Source organism: Taudactylus pleione, unplaced genomic scaffold, assembly GCF_031769625.1.
Source record: "Taudactylus pleione unplaced genomic scaffold, aTauple2 ptg000792l, whole genome shotgun sequence".
In the NCBI taxonomy this organism is placed as follows: domain Eukaryota; kingdom Metazoa; phylum Chordata; class Amphibia; order Anura; family Myobatrachidae; genus Taudactylus; species Taudactylus pleione.
In genome coordinates this window covers 7,211,995-7,231,402 of record NW_028285194.1, presented here as the reverse complement: position 1 = coordinate 7,231,402, position 19,408 = coordinate 7,211,995, and the positions used below count along the sequence as shown (strand labels likewise).

Genomic DNA, 19,408 nt, shown 5'->3' with positions numbered 1-19,408 from the left:
GGTCTACTACAGGTCTATTTTTTCTATTTTTCTATCTTTTTAATTAGCGCACAGCTTAAATTGTGTTGTGGTTGGCATTTCTGGATTATGTTAACATAAAACAGAATATCAAAGAAATAAATTATGGATACACTTATTTCTTAGGATGGATTTTTAAAAAAATGATCAATGCTTAATTGTGGTGAAAAGAATGTACTTTAGTACAGTAGTACAAATAGGCCTTTATCGATTTTATATATATTTCACAGGCACACATTATAAAGATAAGGGGGTCTATTTACTAAGCTGTGTTAGGAGATAAAGTGAACGGAAGTAAGGTACAGCCAATTAGCTCCTAACTGTCATTTTTCAAACACAGCCTATGACATGGCAGTTAGGAGCTGATTGGCTGGTACCTTACCTCCGTTCACTTTATCTCCTAACACAGCTTAGCAAATAGACCCCAAAGGCACTGACATACATACAGATAGTCATGTCCCATCTGTTGTGGAACTACACATGCCAGCATGTGCTGCCACAGATTTGCTGTTAGGGCATGCTAAAACTGTGGCAGGGCATGTGGTTCCACAGCAGCCGGAGTGCCACAAGTTTCCTACTGAGGGAAGAGAACTGCGCCTGCACACACACTGACTTTTTGATTGCCAACATTTTGTCCATGCCATAATTTTAACATGTCTATAAATTAATTGTCTACATTATATCCGTGTCCATGTCCATGTCTATGTTATGGGGTCTATGTATTAAAAAGTGAAAGTTAGATTTAGGATTGTTTAGTTTGTCCCATTACTTTTGGCCCCTTAAAAAGTGGGAGGCACATATAGAAACTGTTGTAATTCCTACACCGTTCACCTGATTTGGATGTAATTACCCTCAAATTAAATCTGAAAGTCTGCAGTTAAAGCACATCTTGTTTGTTTCATTGCAAAGCCATTGTGGTGGTGAATAGAGCCAAAATATGAAAATTCTGTCAATGTCCCAATATTTATGCACCTGACTGTATATTCCATGTCAATATTTTGATTGTCTACAAAATGTATCTGTCGACATAATGGTGTCTATATTATGATTGTCTATGTTTTGAATTCCTAAATAATATACCACACCCGTCATACATGCACTAATATGTAAGAATGGCATGTACCATATATAAGCTTGGAAATACACAGGTCTGCACATATTCATTCAGATACAGTATATGTAGGTACTATACTATAGTAATTCAGGAGCAATTGTAATTTCAGACATAAATGAATAGCTACAGTATCCAGACACTTGTCTAGACTTTTATTGCAGGCTAGCCCAGTGCCCGCAATTTAATATTATCCTTTTTATTATTACATTTTTGGCTGATCTTTTTCTGTGAAGTTATTTTTTCACAGTTAATCCAATGTCCATTGCAAATAAATGAAATGGATCCGGATTTTTAAATAGAGGAACATTTGAATTCTCTTATTGTGTTTGGTGTCCCATAATCCACTCTTCCTTGACCTGCAGCTGTACCACATGACCTTGTATTCTTGCTTCCAGATATGAGCTTCCGTCTTGTGGTTTGCTAAATCCATTAATGTATTTCAGATTTCTGCCATATCTTCCATCTCCTCACTCTCCTCCGCAATGTGCTCATGAAGATCATGCAGTACTATGAAATGCCAAACCATGGACAAGACTGTTGGAGACAGGGGTGGAAAATCTAGGCTCAGCTGAATGAACTTCTGAGAGGCAGTGACTTAAATCCAGACTAACTAAGCTTGAAAATAAAATAATGTCACTCATTGAAATTTCTAGATAGCTATATTTTCTCAATCTCCATATAGACGTTTGAGTAGGACCTTACGTTTTTGCACATACTTTGATGCTAAGCTTAGCAATGGGGATTTCTCCACTGACAATACACTGAGAATAATAGAGTCAGGTTCACTACGTATGAAATTGAACTGTTGTTGGATTTTTGTGGAGAGTAGGAAAACTATACATTTCTGTAAACGTTATTGTATAAGCAATCAGAAAAGCAATGTTTCCATTTGCCTTGAAACATACATGGCCGCCATCTTGGAATTTACAAAATGGCTGCTGGAAACAATGTTTTCGTCTATAACTCTGCTTCTAACTAACATAGAAATTTGATTTTTACAGCTGAACTACCATTTTCAGGGCCAAAGAATCAAATGCTCCTAGTTGCAGATGTTGCAAATGTGTTGAGACAATTGTTACAGCAGTTCTTTTATTATATTGTAGTTTACATATTGTAGTATACAGCAGTTGTTGGATTATATTATATTGTAATGTTTTTTTTATTTTGTTTTCTGTGTTGTAGGCTTTAAATATGACTGACAAACGACAAGCTGCTGAAGGGGTTACATATCCAGCTCAGGAGTTTATCAACTGGAAGCAGTGTATACTAGTGCTGACAAGTAACAGTTGGTACTACATCCACGGATAGACTCCTACCAGCGTGTGTTGGACGTAATAGTAGAGAGGGCCAGTGTGCATGATGGCAACGACATTGAAGTTCACCGATGACTGCAAAGCTGTACAGTAAACACACTCTGTGCACATCCAGCAGTCTATCATCGTTGTTGCTATGCAATGCAATTAACAAGGACCAAATCCAACGTGCCCTAGACCGTCATGCACATGCATTAGCTACTAACCTCCACGCTGCCAAGAAATAAGGACAGAAAAGAGGAAACACTGAAATGGATGAAGCAGGCCCAGCAACATCCGGCTCTTCAACACCATTCACTAGGTCACAGAAGTCCACTGAATAAGGAACGATGTTTCCTCTGTCAGAAAGATGATGATGAGCAGCTGTATCAGGTGAGGACAATCAATGCTGGGAACTCTCTTAAACAAGCTGTTGAATGAGGCAATAATGACACACTGAAAACAAGACTGACCTCATGCATTGCACCAGGTGATGCACATTCAATTGATGTTCATTATCACAAAACCTGCTGGACAAAGCATGTTTTTCATGGACAGGGAGATGCCAGCACCAGTGGAAGCAGAACAGGCAGCAAAGTACCTTTGTTACAGCGTGCAAGTCTGCTCGAGCTGATCAACCTCATTGATGTCCAAACACAGAACCAAGCATACCTACCTATGAAAAATATCGAAACCACATATGTCAATATGCTTGGCACAGAAGGCTTAGACAATCACGTACCTTCATTCAATAGAAACTGGCTAAAAGAAAACATCCTCAATACCTTGCCACACCTGAAGTCATGTCTGCCAAAATTTCGAAGGATGTCAGCTGTTCTCTATTGCCCAGAGGCATACGAGAAAAGCATGGTTCATTCTGCAATGGAAAGTCATGATAATGAAGAGTACAACATGGACACTATCTACAGAGCAGCACACGTGATAAGGAAAAGCATTGCAAACTTTACCAAAGCAGCCGAGGATGCAAACACCATACAGGTTGCCAGTGACATCCATGACGTTCCAGTTGAACTGTATACCATGATCCGCTGGATCATGATAGGGCCTGCTGAGAGCCTACAATCTCAAAGGAGGACCACAGCTGTTGAAAGAGCAGCACTCACAGTGAGTCAGAACATCATGCATGGATTCAAATCGAACCGACAGGTCAACTACATTCCAAACCTGCAACCGTAGTGACAGTCAAAGATCTCAGTGAATGCTTCAACGACAGGCTGATGTCGCTCACACGAGATTATGATGAAATCATACTTGTGTTTGACACATACAAGGAAGAATCTCTGAAGGATGCTACTAGGGATAAAAGAAGGCAAGGAAGAGCACCAATCCAATATAAAGTCACAGATGGCACAAACATAAAACACATGCCAATGTCCAGGTTCCTTTCACATGAAAAGACAAAGGATGACCTGACCAACAATCTTGCTGCAAAGACTCTACGGTACAACAGTACATCGAACAAACTGGTCATCACCTCTTCATCAGGGCATACCAGTTGCAACAAAGACTTGCTTTTCTTGGATAACAATCATGAAGAAGCAGACATACTGTTGATCTACCAGGTTGTCATGGCATCACAGCGAAGCCCACCAGATGCACAGATGGTTGTCTTCTCCCCAGACACAGATGTCCTAGTGTTAGTCATAGCAAACTATGACCTCATGCTGAAGAACGCATCCATTTCCATGGTCTCTGGGGTTATGGAGATAGAGCAAATATGGAGAGCCATAGGGTAGAAAGAGCAAAGGCTTTGCCAGCATTCCATACATTCAATGGCGCTGACACCACTGGAAGGTTCTCTCGTATAGGCAAAGCAACCTGGCTGCAACTCTACATCAAGGCAGGTATAGATGTAATACGTTCTCTGCAGATGCTTTCAGCAGAGACAGAAGTGACTGAAACTATGTTGGTCACTCTGGCTAGCTTCATCTGTGCAGCCTTCTCCTCCAAAGGCATCCACAGCAAGACAATCCCCGAACTAAGATGGCATCTCTTCTGCAAGCATATGGCGGAAAGTGACAAGCTACCTCCTATTCTTGAAGTTCTGAGACAGCATGTCCTGAGAGTCCATATCCAAGCCAGTGTGTGGGGACAGGCCAGCATTGCTCTGCAGGATCTTTAGTTGGATCCACTGCAGAATGACTACCACAAGCAGTCCGATGACCAGTTGAAACCAACCATGACCGTTGCCCTTCCAGCTCCAAAGGCCATCATTGAGATGGTTAGCTGCAAATGCAAAACAGAATGTTCTTCTGCCAGATGTTCTTGCAAAACAAATAACTTATCCTGCACCAACCTTTGTCAGTGCGGCAGTGAGTGTCAGAATAATGAAGACATACAGAATAACTATAGAAGTGATGATGACGAAGATGGCGACAATATGTAAGACTCATTGAATTGTTGCATTGAAATTGGTTACAAAATGAATTATACATTATACAAAATATACATTTATTATTATATATATAAGTATAATAATACAAAATAAAACCCATTTCTGTCATGAAAAGTGTTCGATACTTAATGGTTACTTCTTTAGTGCAATGTTCATGTATGATCGCTTGTAGAACATTGAATAAAATAGAAAATATCAGTCTAATTGGTTTGTGGTTGAATCTACTTTATCTACTTTGGTACCATTTGATTCTTTGGCCCTGAAAATGGTAGTTCAGCTGTGAAAATTAAATTTCTATGTTAGTTAGAAGCCGAGTTATAGACAAAAACATTGTTTCCAGCAGCCATTTTGTAAATTCCAAGATGGTGGCCATGTATGTATCAAAGCAAATGGAAACATTGTTTTTCTGATTGCTTATACAATAACGTTTACAGAAATGTATAGTTTTCCTACTCTCCACAAAAATCCAACGAAATTACAGAGTGAACATGACTAATAGTGAGGAAAGTGAATGATGCCTCTCAACTAGTCCATAATATATGCAAATATACCGTATTTGTATTCTGAAAGTCAGTGTCAGTGATATAAATGTGTGTGTGTGTTGTGTATATATATATATATATATATATATATATATATACAATACATATATATATATAGTGCTATTTTTCTAGAAAAATAGGTTCAGGAACTCCTGGGGCTTGAGCTGCGGGCAATGTGGGTGGAGCAGCAGCAGGGTCGGAGCATCAAGTGGTGCATAAACCAATTTTAAAAAAGGTTAATGTTTGGGCTGTGGGGTTGGGTGTTATTATAGCATGTCACTGTAACATATAATATATAGAACTCTCGTACAAGTCTATTGGAGAGAAAACTGCTGTAACTTTACACACACACCAACAGAAAACCAGAGTACATACGAAATATATAGAGAAAGCCTCATTGATTCTACATATATAATAAAAAGAGGATCCATATTAATATTGAAAAGGCCAGATCCATATAAAATACATTGAAAAGCCAGACTCATATAAAATACATTGAAAAAGCCAGATCCACATAAAAAAAAACATTAAAAAAGTTTGATCCACATAAATGAACACATTGAAAAAGTATAATCCACATAAAATAAATTTTGAAGGGGCCCCAATGCTGTTAGAAAGAAGGAAAAACAGGGCTATTTTGCACGATTTAAGGGTAGGTGTTTGTGGACACATCTGTAGGCCTTATATGTATAATTGGCACATAAGGGGGCTTATACACATTTGAATGCAAGTAAATTGTGGGCATGGAGAAAAAAATGTGTATATCCACCAGCATGCAGAGTTGTGCGCATCTCTGCAATTAGACAGCTCCTATGTGTATACTTGGATTCAACTCCGTCATCATTGTTAGAGCGCACAAGTATGCATAGCCCACATTTCCAAGGACTCACTGTAGATGATGCTGGATTACTAATAAATGACAGAATGTGGAGCTGCAGAAAACATGGCAAATACCGACTCCGGACTCATCTGGCCGCCAGGTAATGCCTGGGGCATAAGTCTCAGTAACTACATGCTCCATTTTTTGTGTAAAAAATGTAATAAACTGATTGTGAGACAGGGTAACAATGTTGGGTGTGAAACAGTTTGCCAGAAGAAAACTACAGTAAAACATTCCAACAGATAAATGACATATAAAGGTGAGCATTTAGTGTCAAAGTCTTGGAACTTGGGATTGGGCCTGGAAATCCTGCCAGATCTCATAATAAAGGATTGGGAAGACTCGTCTTGGGAATTATCTGCACTAGGTGTACAGTAGGTGGTGGATTATCTGGGACCATGGAAGGGGTGTTAGGTATGGAGTCCCTGCATGGAGAAGTGTGGTCTATTTCATGATTGACTGGTGGATTGGACCTGGGCAGAGCTTTAGGGACACTTAGGCCTTCATTCAGAGGCAGCCGTACGGTCTACGACCGCACGGCCGCCTCGATGTTTGTCAAGTGTGCATGCGCACAAGGGAGCCAGCTCCTTCGTGCGCATGATTGAGACCCGCTACAACACCGGTCGTAGCGGGTCTCTTTCCAAAGGGGGCGAGCTGTCGATGTTTATTGACAGCTCGCCCCATTTGGAAGGCGGGCCGGGGGGGTGGCAGCCCAAACGGAGGCATTCCCATGGGAACGCCTACCATTTGGGGGAGGCCCCACTGACATCACTAGTGATGTCAGTGGAGAGATTCCGGCTCTGACAGAGCCAGAAGCTCTCCGGGGCTTACGACAAGTGAAACCCTACCCTACGGTCTCGTCGTAAACACCGATGGTCGCGATGGTCTCTGACCATCGCGACCATCACCCTAGCGGTCATTAGAGCTGTGGGTGTAAACCCACAGCCTAACGACCGAAACAGAGGCGGGCGGTCAGGATGCAAGCGGCCGCCCAGTTTCTGAGCAACCGCTTGCATCCTCCGACCGCCTCTGAATGTTGCCCTTAGTACCTGGCATCTTTTGCGCTCATATAAAGCATCAATGGTCTTGATGTTGTAACTATTAGGCCTATGGACTAGTCTATAAACCTTACCAAGCTCATCAAATCCATCTGAGGTTTCCATACGGACTGGTTGATCAGGTTGCAAGTGATTCAGACAGTAGGAGGATCTGTGATAGCTAGACTTTACTCATTCCACTTGTGGTTGGAATTTACACTTAGGTATGGGAATCACCATGAAAGTGTCCCTAAATAACAAACATTGTGCAGATGAGGGGAGCCCACCTCTGGGAGTATTTCTAAAATTAAGAAGTGCTAAAAAATAGATCAGAACCATCTCTGGAACAATATTTTCCAACAGATGCTTTGCTGAATAAACTGTCCTATACATAAGCCATTAGACTGTCGGTACGTTGGGCTGCTGGTCTTGTGGGTAATGTCCCACTGACATATGAACACCTTAAACTTTGCACTCATAAACTGCATTGTCAGTAAATAGTTGTTGAGAAAAGCCATGCACCAAAAAGTGCATTTTCAACACCTTAGACAGAAATTTAGAATTATAGTTGGTCATGCCCAGGAAAAACAGGAGTGACAGCTTGTCAAAAGTGTGGACATCAGTTGTATCATCTGAGTTTTTGCAGGGTCTGGCTTGACAACTTGGTGCTTGAGGTTGGGATTCTGATCACACAAATAAGGCATTTGTCATGGTTCAATTTCATGTTGAGGGACCTAATTCTGTGTAGGACCAAGAAGATGTTGGTAATGTACCTCCATAAATGAACCGCAGACCAGTATGTGATCCACAATGATTTTGCAGGAGAAACCCTCAGAGAAATGCTCCATACAAGGCTGGAAGCCTTCACTGCCATTGAAGATACCATAAGGCATGCATAGAAAAGTGCATCTGTCCATTGGCTTCATGAAAGTGGTCATCTAATGTGTTTTGCTAAAACCTACATTTGGCATCTAACATAGTGAAAACTTTATGTCATATACGGGCTATGGTGGTCCTCTGTAGAAGCATTGGAAGATGTGGACCCAGGTTGAGAAAAGAATCGGAGGCGAGGGGCCTAGATATATGGCTTCCTCATCCACAAGTACCAGATCTTGGCTAGACCTGACCAAAGGTGTGGAGTCTAACTTACTGGGAGGTGTTTACCAGTGACTCCTTGAAACTGGATTTTGGTTTAAGCTGCAACCAGCAAGCAGGTCACTGCCATTTGGTCAGGTATCCGGCACAAGTGGGAAATGGAAGTACACTATCACATAGAAAGCACAGGAGAATGATACTGGAAGTTTTGCACTTGAGTGGTGTACTAGGTACACACCCTGTTGATCCAGACACAGGGCTGGCACAGGAGAATGGCACTAACAGACTGTACTTAGATAACGTACTAAGTACACACACTGTGACTTCAGATGCAAAACTGGCACAGGAGGATGACACTAGTAGATTGTACTTGGATGCTCTACTGAGTACATACACTGTGGTCCCAGACACAGAACTGGCACAGGAGGATGACACTAGGAGATTGTACTCAGATGACATAATGAGTACATACACTGTGGTTCCAGTGCAGAACTGGCACAGGAGGATGATACTAGGAGATTCTCAGATGACATACTGAGTACATATATTGTGGTTCCAGATGCAGAACTGGCACAGGAGATTGTGGGTAAACACTAGGAGTATTGGTGGAAGAAAGGAGATTGGAACCTGGAATGCTGCAACAGCTAATATACACTGAAAGTAACAACATTGTACAGGCAACTTCCTGTTGTCTGGAGCCCAGCTAAATACCTTAAGGTAGCAATCCATTGGAGGATAGTGTCAGCTGACAGCAACCAATGCTACCGTTTGGTAAAGGGCTAATCAGGTGATCTAGACTGTCATGGCTGCGTCCATGATGGTAACTGCAGGAACCAAATCATGGAGCGAGCACATGGATTTCTTAGCAGACCCCAGGTATAAACTTCAGCGCGTCACTCGCAGCCGCACGTGGGGTCTGACCACTCAAGAGGGCAGGGGAAGCCGGTGCTGAGGTGAGTAATGGCCGACCCTAGGCCGCAACCTGACAGTACCCCCCCTTTCAGGGTGAACTCCAGACATCCACAAGGCTTATAAGGATTTTTTTAATGAAAAGCTCAACAAGCTGTGGAGCATGGACATCAGACGCCTTGATCCATGCTTGTTCTTCAGTTCTGTACCCCTTTCAATCAATGAGATACTGAAGCTGATTCAACCGGTGTCAAGAATCAAGGATCTTCTCAATCTCAAATTCGACTCCCAATTGAGTAAGAACTTGAGGTAGGTGTCTTGGGTAGAGAACGCTGGAATTGATTAAGAATTAATGGTCGTAGAAGAGAAACATGAAATGTGTTGGAAATATTCTACTGAGGAGGTAGCTCCAGTTTATACACCACCGGATTGATGACTTTAAGAATACGATACGGTCCAATGAAGCATGGAGCAAATTTCATGCTTGGAGCCTTCAGTCAAATGTGTTTAGTTGACAGCCACATCCAGGACCTCATTCAGAGTCGGTCGAAGTTGCCGCACGGTCGTACGGAAAAAGGGGCTGGATATGCAAATGATTCCCTCGCATGTTGCGTCCCTAAGTTCGGATCGGTAGTTGGCCGACCAAGGGGAGGAAGCCGTCGGAAGACAAAAAAATACGCCTCCTTCTCGTACGCATTGCACCTCATCTCCGGGCATATAAAGATTAATCGAGACCATCGGGAACCATCGGAACTGGTCGTAGAGCTTAAGGTTGACCATACCCTCTCTTAAGCTCTACGATCATGTCAGTGTAAAAACCTCCCATGTCACATGTGCCATGACGCTACTTTGTTAATTATGCACTCCCATAATCCGTATGCACTCCCACAAAACGCTGTTCGCATAATGAGGCACGCCTGCGTTCGGATCTCCACTCCCCCGTTTTCAAGCACCTTCCCCTGTTACCACCCACAAACGCCTCCATCTGTCACTCAAACTACCGACCTGGCTGTGTTCAAGGAGAGAGAAATTTCTGGTCGTAGCAGCTAGTTTGCGCACGCGCATTGCGAACTTTACGCATGCGCTGTATAGCGAGCATCGGTGGCGTACGACCGTGCGGCCGCAACGACCGACTCTGAATGAGGTCCCCTATCTCCAATCAAGGAACGGCAAGACGTTTATGATCTGCAAACTTTTTGTAATTAATAGAAGGTATTTTTAAGGAGGAATGAATGTTTTTCCATTTATCAGAAAATGATTCCACAAGATTTGTGACAGCAGGTACTTCCATGGGAGGTAAATCTTGGAAATCTGGAACACACGAATGTCTGCCATATACTGCAAAGAATGGAGTAGAATTTGAAGAGGAGTGGTACCTAAAATTGTGGGCAAACTCTGCCCAAGGCAATAAATAGACCCAGTCATCTTGAGAAGAGGATACAAAGAGTCTAAAAAATGTTTCCAATTCCTGATTCACCCTCTCAGTTTGGGCATTTGTTTGTTTGTGATAGGTGGAAGAAAACTTCAATTTAATTCCACAAGAAGCACATAAAGCCCTCCAGAATTTGTCAACAAATTGTACACCTCAGTCCAACGCTATCTCCTTGGGTAGTCCATGAAGATGGAAGATGTCACAAATAAACATTTTGGCCAAGTGTGGAGCTGAAGGAAGTCCAAACAAGGGAATAAAATGGGCCATTTTTGAAAATCAATCTACTACCACCCAGATAGTATTGTGGGCCTAATTCAGACCCGCTCGCGAGCGCTAAGCGCTCGCAAGTGGGTCGATGGTCGGCCAGTGTGCACACTCAGCATGCGCGAGCCCCAGAGCGAGTGGGAACTTATCGTTGCAAGCCCAATGGTCACGATAATCCAACCATCGCCAGGCCGCTCACAAAAGCTGTGGGTGGTCACCCACAGCTATGCGAGTGGCATGGAGGCAGATTTTTCTTTTTAAATCCACCCTGATTCAGAGCGAGCACTCGCAAATAGCGAGCGCCTCTGAATCAGGTCCTGTGTCCCTTAGAGGGTGCTAACTCAGAAAGAAAATCTATCAACAGATGAGTCCAAGGAGCATCAGGTCTAGACAGAGGATGCAAAGGGCAAATAACTTTGTTTTGCAAGTGGATTTATGCTAAGCACACTTGGCACAGGAAACAATAAAATTCCAGACATCTTCTATCATAGTGGGCCACCAGTAGGAGCACTGTAAAAACTTAAATGTTTTGAGGATGCCCGAATGGCCAGCAAACTAGGAGGCATGAGCCCAAGTTAATAAATTCTTATGCAACTGAGGCGCCACAAAGATCTTGCCAGGAGGAGTCACCAACTGAGTTTGAGCAAAAACAAGAGGATCTAGAATAGGATGAACTTGAAGTTGTTCTTTTTATTCCTGTAGATGCAGAAAGGACCAGGAGAGTGCTTTAACCTATTTATTTTGTATGCCTGGATTAAATTGGACTTTAAAATCAAACCTGGATAAAAAAAGAGATCAGCGAGCTTGTCTAGCATTCAAACGATGAGCTGTTTTGAGATAAAGAAGATTTTTATGATGGGTGATGATTGTAATAGGAAATTTAGAGCCTTTCAAAAGGTGTCTCCATTCATCTAGTGCCAATTTCATAGCCAACAATTCTTGATCCCATATGGCATAATTCTTCTCGGCTGGGGAAACTTAGGAGAAAAGAAACCACAAGGATGTTTCTTCCCATCTTCAGCCACTTCAGACAGTACAGTTCCTACTCCTACCAAAGAGGCATCGACTTCTAACGTGAAGGGTTTCTCAAGTCGTGGTTGACAAAGAATTAAAGCTGTGGAAAATGCTGTTTTGAGTGCTTGGAAGGCAGCCACCACTGCAGGAGGCCAACAAGATGGATTAGCACCCTTCATAGTGAGAGCCGTGATGGGGGCAACAATAGTACAAAAGTTTAAAATTAATCTTCAATAATAATTAGAGAAGCCAAGAAACTGTTGGATGGCTTTCAAGGAGTTCGGTTGGGGCCAGTCTTGGATGGCTCTTAGCTTGTCTGAATCCATTTGAAGATGATTTCCTGATATAATGTGCCCCAAAAATGACACAGAGGACTGTTCAAAAAGGCATATGGAAATTTTCCCGTACAGATGATGACTTTGAAAGTAGGACAAAACATCTCTGACATGTAAACAATGGGATTGCAGTAAAATATCATCCAGATAGACTTCAACAAATTTGTAAAGAACATCTCGGAAGATTTAATTGACATAGCTCTGAAAGACTGCTGGCTCATTACACAAGCCAAAAGGCATCACCAAGTACTCATCATGGCCATCTCATGTATTAAAAGCAGTATTCCACTCATCCCCTGCCTTAATAAGGATTAAATTATAGGCTCCATGGAGATCCAATTTAGTGAAAAGGGAAGCTCCACAAACTTTATCAAAAAGCTCCGAGATCAGTGGCAAAGGATATCTATTTTTTATGGTGATTTTATTCAACCCACGGTAGTCTATGCCGGGTCTGAGACCCCCGTCTTTTTTCTTGACAAAGAAGAATCCTGCCCCAGCAGGAAAGGAAGATGGTCTTATAAAACCCTTGGCAAGATCTTCTTTTATGTTGTCAGACATAGCAGCTGTTTCCGGAACCAAAAGAGGGTATATATGGCCATGAGGTGGCATCTTCTCGGGGATTAGCTCAATGCCGCTGTCCCAAGAGCAATGGGGAGGCAATTTGTCTGCAGCTTTTTCACAAAAAATGTCATAGAAATCTTGATTTGATTTTGGCAGATGAGAATCTGGTGTAAAAGTCAATTGATCAGACATAGGATGCTTCGGGGAAGATTCAGTAGAGACTTGTTAGTACTGGAACAGCATGAGGAAAACACTGGTGAAAACAATTGTATCCCCAAGCCAGTACATGCATGGTGGACCAGTTCAGTGTGGGGTTATGAGTTTTAAGCCAAGGTAGACCTAGGACTATAGCATAGGGAGTTGGAATCCTACCTGAAGTGAAATGGGTAAAGTCACTAAAAATGTAACGTCTTCTAGGATAACATTGCCATCTACTTCATAAAGTGCCATTTTGCTTGGAAGAGGAAAAACCGGGATTCCTAGTTCATGTGTAAGAGATTCAGAAATAAAAAGCTTTAATATTTTTGATTTGAGTCTTGAAACTAATAGACAGAGGCAGAAGACTATCCAATTAATGGGAAGGCTTAGTTAACACCCCCAACGGGACACTCCTGGAACCAGTTAGGATCTCTAGTTTCCTGAGAGGAGATGACAAACTTTAAGAATATGATCAGGGGCTGCACAGTAGAGGCAAAGGGCCTGATTCAGAGCCGCTCGCAAGCGGCCGCTCGTTCGCTCCGAGCGATGTTCGCACATCTGCACATGCGTATGGGTTTTAGTACGCATGCGCGAACCAGTCAGTGCGGCCGAAAATCGTGTGCTCGCAAAATAGCGAATACCTGCTAATTTGAGTGACAGGATGAGGCGTTTGTGGGTGGTAACAGGGGAAGGTGCTTGAAAACGGGGAGTGGAGATCCGAACGCAGGAGTGCCAAAAGGTCAAGACGGGCATTTTAAGGGTGTGCATAATTAACAAAGCAGCGTCATCGACCACGTCAGTTGGGTGTTTTTTAGCCAGAACTGCTCGCATGATTGCAGTAGGAAAATGCAACCACATGAATAGCGAGCAGTTCATTCGCCTTTCGATGTACTCGATTAATCTAATAAATAGCAGAGATGATGTATTATGCGAGCGGCCAGGGGGCATTTTTTACAAAAAAACGTCCGCATGTTTTGTTCGCTCGTTCAGACATAGAGGCGTCAACAGACCGCAAAGAGCGAACGGTCAATTTAAATAGCCAGCCCCTTTTTCTGGACGAGCGAGCGCAAATAGCGTCCGGCTCTGAATCAGGCCCAAAGTTTTTTATGGAATCGGCGGGTTCGCTCAGCCAAAGTCAAAGGAGACCAGTTGACCTTCATAGGTTCCTCTTGGTCCAGGAGAGAAAGAATGTGCAGTTAGCGAAAATTGATTCTTGAAATGATTTTCACACCCTTTACTAGCCTGCCTTTCTCTGTGGCACAAGTCAATCTTAATACATAAAGATATTACATCAGATAAGTACTCAGGAACATCTCGAAAAGCGAACTCATCCTTCATTCTCTCTGACAATCCGTGAAGAAATGCTGCCCTAAGCAACTCATCATTCCACTTTATCTCAGAAGTGATCATCAGGAATTGAACCACGTACTGGCCACTGTACGTGGACCCAGGTTGAGGAAAGAATCAGAGGTGAGGGGCCTGGATATATGCCTTCCTCATCCACAAGTACCAGATGTTGGCTAGACCTGACCAAAGGTGTGGAGTCTAACTAACTGGGAGGTGTTCACCAGTGACCCCTTGAAGCAGGATTTGGGTTTAAGCTGCACCCAGCAAGCAGGTCACGACCCTTTGGTCAGGTATCCAGCACAAGTGGGAAATGGGAGAACACTATCACAGGGAAAGCACAGGAGAATGATACTGGAAGTTTTGCACTTGGGTGATGTACTGGGTACACACCCTGTTGATCCAGTCGCAGGGCTGGAACAGGAGAATGGCACTAAGAGATTATACTTGGATGATGTACTAAGTAGAGATGAGCGGTTCGGATTCTGTGGAATCCGAACCGCTCCGAACATAGGGGATCCGAGTCCACCTGAACCCTGTTCGGGTGTTCCCCGCCTGACTCGGATACCCGTTCGGGGCCGAACGGTGGTCTCCTGATGTCGGATTCTTGTGAGAGAATCCGACATCAGGGCTCCTCTAGTGTAGTGCAGACCGCTGTGATAGCGGTCTGCCCTACACAGATCAAAAACACAGCGCCAGTGGCAGCTGTGTGTTTGTAATAGCAGCCAATGACAGTCAGGCAGACTCTCATTGGCTGCTGCACGGAGGGAGCCGGTTGGAGCTCACTCATGAGTTCCATCTTCAGGCTCCCTCTGTGCGTAATAAAGCAACAGAGCGGGACAGACGGCGGCAGGAGCAGGGATTCAGGTAAGTTTTTTTTTTCTTTTTTTATGTATGTGTGTTTTTAAGGGGGTGCTACTGGGGGGCATGCTAATGGAGGCACTGCTACTGGGGGGCATGCTAATGGGGGCACTACTACTGGGGGGCATACTACTGGGGGGCATGCTAATGGGGGCACTGCTACTGGGGGGCATGCTAATGGGGGCACTACTACTGGGGGGATTACTACTGGGGGGCATACTACTGGGCGCATGCTAATGGGGGCACTGCTACTGGGGGGCATACTACTGGGGAGCATGCTAATGGGGGCACTGCTACTGGGGGGCATACTACTGGGGGGCATGCTAATGGGGGCACTGCTACTGAGGGGTATGCTAATGGGGCACTGCTACTGGAGGGCATGCTAATGGGGGCACTGCTACTGGGGTGAATACTACTGGGCGCATGCTAATGGGGCACTGCTACTGGGGGGCACACTACTGAGAGGCATACTACTGGGGGCACTGCTACTGGGGGGCATACTACTGGGAGGCATACTACTGGGGGCATGCTAATGGGGGGCATACTACTGGGGGGCACTGCTACTGGGGGGCATACTAATGGGGGCACTGCTACTGGGGGGCATGCTAATGGGGGCACTACTACTTGGGGCATACTAATGGGGGGCATACTACTGGGGGCACTGCATAGGGGGTCCTACTACTAAAGGGACTGCATAGGGGGCACCATACTGGGGGCATTATGTAAGGGACACCACTGCTGGGGGCATTGTATAAGTGGCACTACTACTGTGGGCATTGTATAAGGGGCATTACTACTGTGGGCATTGTGTAAAAGGGTCACTACTGTGGGCATTGTGTAAAAGGGGCACTACTGTGTGTCGTAACATAAATAAGAGACACTACTTTATGGTGTAATGTGAATCAGGGACACTATGGGCCTGATTCAGAGCCGGACGCTCTGAACGAGCCGGACGCTCTGAATCAGGGCATTTTTTTTTTTTTGGAGTGTCCTCCTGGATGCTCGCATAGCTGTGGGTTACCACCCACAGCTTATGCGAGCGTCCATGATGATGGTCACGATGGTCAAGACCATCGCGACCATCGGGCTTGCGACAAGACCTTGCGGTAGGGTCTCAGTGACCGCAAGCCCTGGAGTGATTTTGGCTCTATCAGAGCCAAAATCACTCCCACTGACATTACTAGTGATGTCAGTGGGGCCGGACCCAGATGGTAGGCGTTCCCATGGGAACGCCTCCATCTGGCAGCCACGCCCCCGGCATGCCCACCAAAGGGGGCGTGCTGTCAATCAACATCGACAGCACGCCCCCTTTGGTGTGAGACCCAGAGCGACAGCTTGGCTTTCGCTATCTGGGTCTCGCGCATGCGCACGACGGAGCTCCCTCCGTCGTGCGCATGCGCACTAGGGCACCATCGACCCGCTTGCGAGCGCTCAGCACTCGTGAGCGGGTCTCAATCAGGCCCTATGTGCGGTGTAATGTGAATAAGACTGTGCCCTGTGACTCCTAGGGCCATAGCCCACTTTGTAAACAAGTACTGTGATTCTGCTGGCCGTACCCCATTGGGTAGGTGCACTACTTTTAATTTCTGCCATTGCTGTGTGGCAATGTGTCATTGATGTGCTTTAAATTGTGATGTCTGTGACGCTGCTTTGTCGCTTGGTAACCAGTCAGCTCACTGCAACCTTTGGCCAACAATGGTGAAAACTATAATTTAAACTGTGAGGTGGTCTAAATTGACTGTAAATTACTGGAAATTAAGGTTATTGAGGTTAATAATACTCTAGGAAGAAAAAAAGGCCCAATTTATGTGATTTTAGCTTTTTTTTTGTTAAATTTTGTGCACATCCCTAGTACTAAGAACACACACTGTAGCTTCAGACACAGAACTGGCACAGGAAAATGGTACTAAGAGATTGTACTTAGATGACGTACTGAGTACACACACTATGGGGCATATACAATTGGGCGCGAGGTTTAGCGAGTTAAAAACCTCGCACATCCCGCGTCCAATTCTGGAATACCGTGGATATGCGTGCCCTCGCTACCCGCGGTATTCTATTAAAAAAATAGTGGTTGCAGGGTTTTCAGCTCTGAAAACCCTGCGCCGTGTAAAAAGAAAAAAACAAAGCAAAAAAACACCTGCCTGGCATGGGGTCTCCGCGGCTCTCAGTGGCTTCCCCTCTCTCTTCTTACTGGAGAGGGGGCTGCTGGGAGTCCAGGGGGCTGATGGGAGGAGCAATGGCTGCTGGGAGATGTAGTTCTCCCAGCGCCCATTCCGGGGGGCCGCACAACGCACCGGGGGTCACACACACACATACACTCATGCACACACACATTCATGCACACACGCACACTCACTCACTCATACACACTTACATACACCACACACATTGACATACTTACCATGCTGCAGAAGAGCCGGCTCCCGACGCTGGATGCAGAATAAGATGCAGAAGATAGTGCTTCGGAAGGTAAGTAATTAAGGACTAATTAAGCTAATTGGATACTTCCAATTGCTTAATTAGTCCTCAGGGGGGGGTGCTGCAGGGGTGTCAGAGCAAGTCCCGGTGTTTCTTCCTAAAATCATCGATTTTCGGAAATATCACGCTTGCTCAGGAGGTGCGTGAAAAAAAACCTCCCGATGCGTGTTTTTTAAAAAACCACGCACCTAATAGAATAGCAAAAAACCCACACCTGCAGGAAATACTTCGCAGGTGCGGGTCTTTGCTTTTCTCTCACACAATTGAATGTGCCCCTATGACGTCAGACGCAGAACTGGCACAGGAGGGTGACACTAAGAGATTGTACTCGGATGATGTACTGAGTACATACACTGTGGTCCCAGATGCAGAACTGGCACAGGAGGATGATGTACTAAGTACATACACTGTTGTTCCAGACGTAGAACTGGCACAGGAGGATGATACTTTGGAGATAGTACTCTGGTAATGTACTGAGTATACTCCCACACCGTGGGTAAACACTAGGAGAGTATCGCTGGCAGAAAGGAGCTTGGAACCTGGAACGCATTCAACAGCTAGTATACACTGGAAGTAACGATGTTGTACAGGCAACTTCCTGTCAGGGGAAGCCGGCACTGAGGTGAGTAACGGCCGATCCTAGGCTGCAACCTGACACTTTAGCATTGTTGAACAGTTTTCAAAGGAAATAGTAGAAATAACAGACAGCGCTGCAATCAATAGGATTCCCCACACAATACTTCCTTTTAAAAAATATATATTTATTAATACATGAGCAATATAAAAATAATAAAAAAAAGGAAAATTGGCCAATATCAAAAAAGAAAACACAATATGGAACGTGTCTTATAGAATTTAGAGCGGATATATATAATATTCCACTTATTCCAATAAATACAATAATTTATAAAATATACTAAACAAAGACACATCAATATGGTACCATCAATTGGAGAGCTATATGCACCACATATGTATAAAATCATACACTTCGTTTCAGAGCAAGCATGTAAAATACAACCAATGAGCTCTGGCTGATCATACTATTATACAGAGCTGAAATCCACTTATTCAATGGGAAAATGTCCTTTCCATTGGATTTCAAATTGCAGGAAAAGATAAAGATATATTTGTTCCCTTCTATAAGTTACCAGCCGTTCGTTATTCGTTGTTTTGAAGAATATTGAAAACAGCTTTAATTTCCACTTCCTCAGAGGGTCAGCATAATGGATGATATCTCAATCCTTTTTTGTGTTATAGAAAAAAACATATAATTCAGCACTTAAATGGTTAACACACCTCTGTGCAAGTATCCTTAATTCAATTATTCATATAATCAGCATATTTTAATACAGATATACAGTCCAGCAATTTGGAAGGATAGTGGATAATATCTTAATCCTTTTTATGGTTTAGAAAAGATCTATAATCCAGCACTTGAATGGTTAACACACCACAGTGCACTTTCTCCAAAATTCAGTTGCTTAGATGATCAGCATATTTGGATATAGACATACAGTCCAGCAATTAGAAGGATGGCGCACTCTGATATAAATCTCAAAGTTCAATCCTCTCAGTGATTTTATAACACATTCTGTGTAATGATACTCACAAA

At 43.8% G+C, this 19,408-nt stretch overlaps 1 pseudogene; it reads left to right on the top strand.

The window, feature by feature from the left end:
- Nucleotides 1-2,700: 2,700 nt before the first annotated feature.
- Nucleotides 2,701-4,831, top strand: LOC148474970 (uncharacterized; annotated as a pseudogene).
- The last annotated feature ends 14,577 nt before the right edge of the window (nucleotides 4,832-19,408 follow it).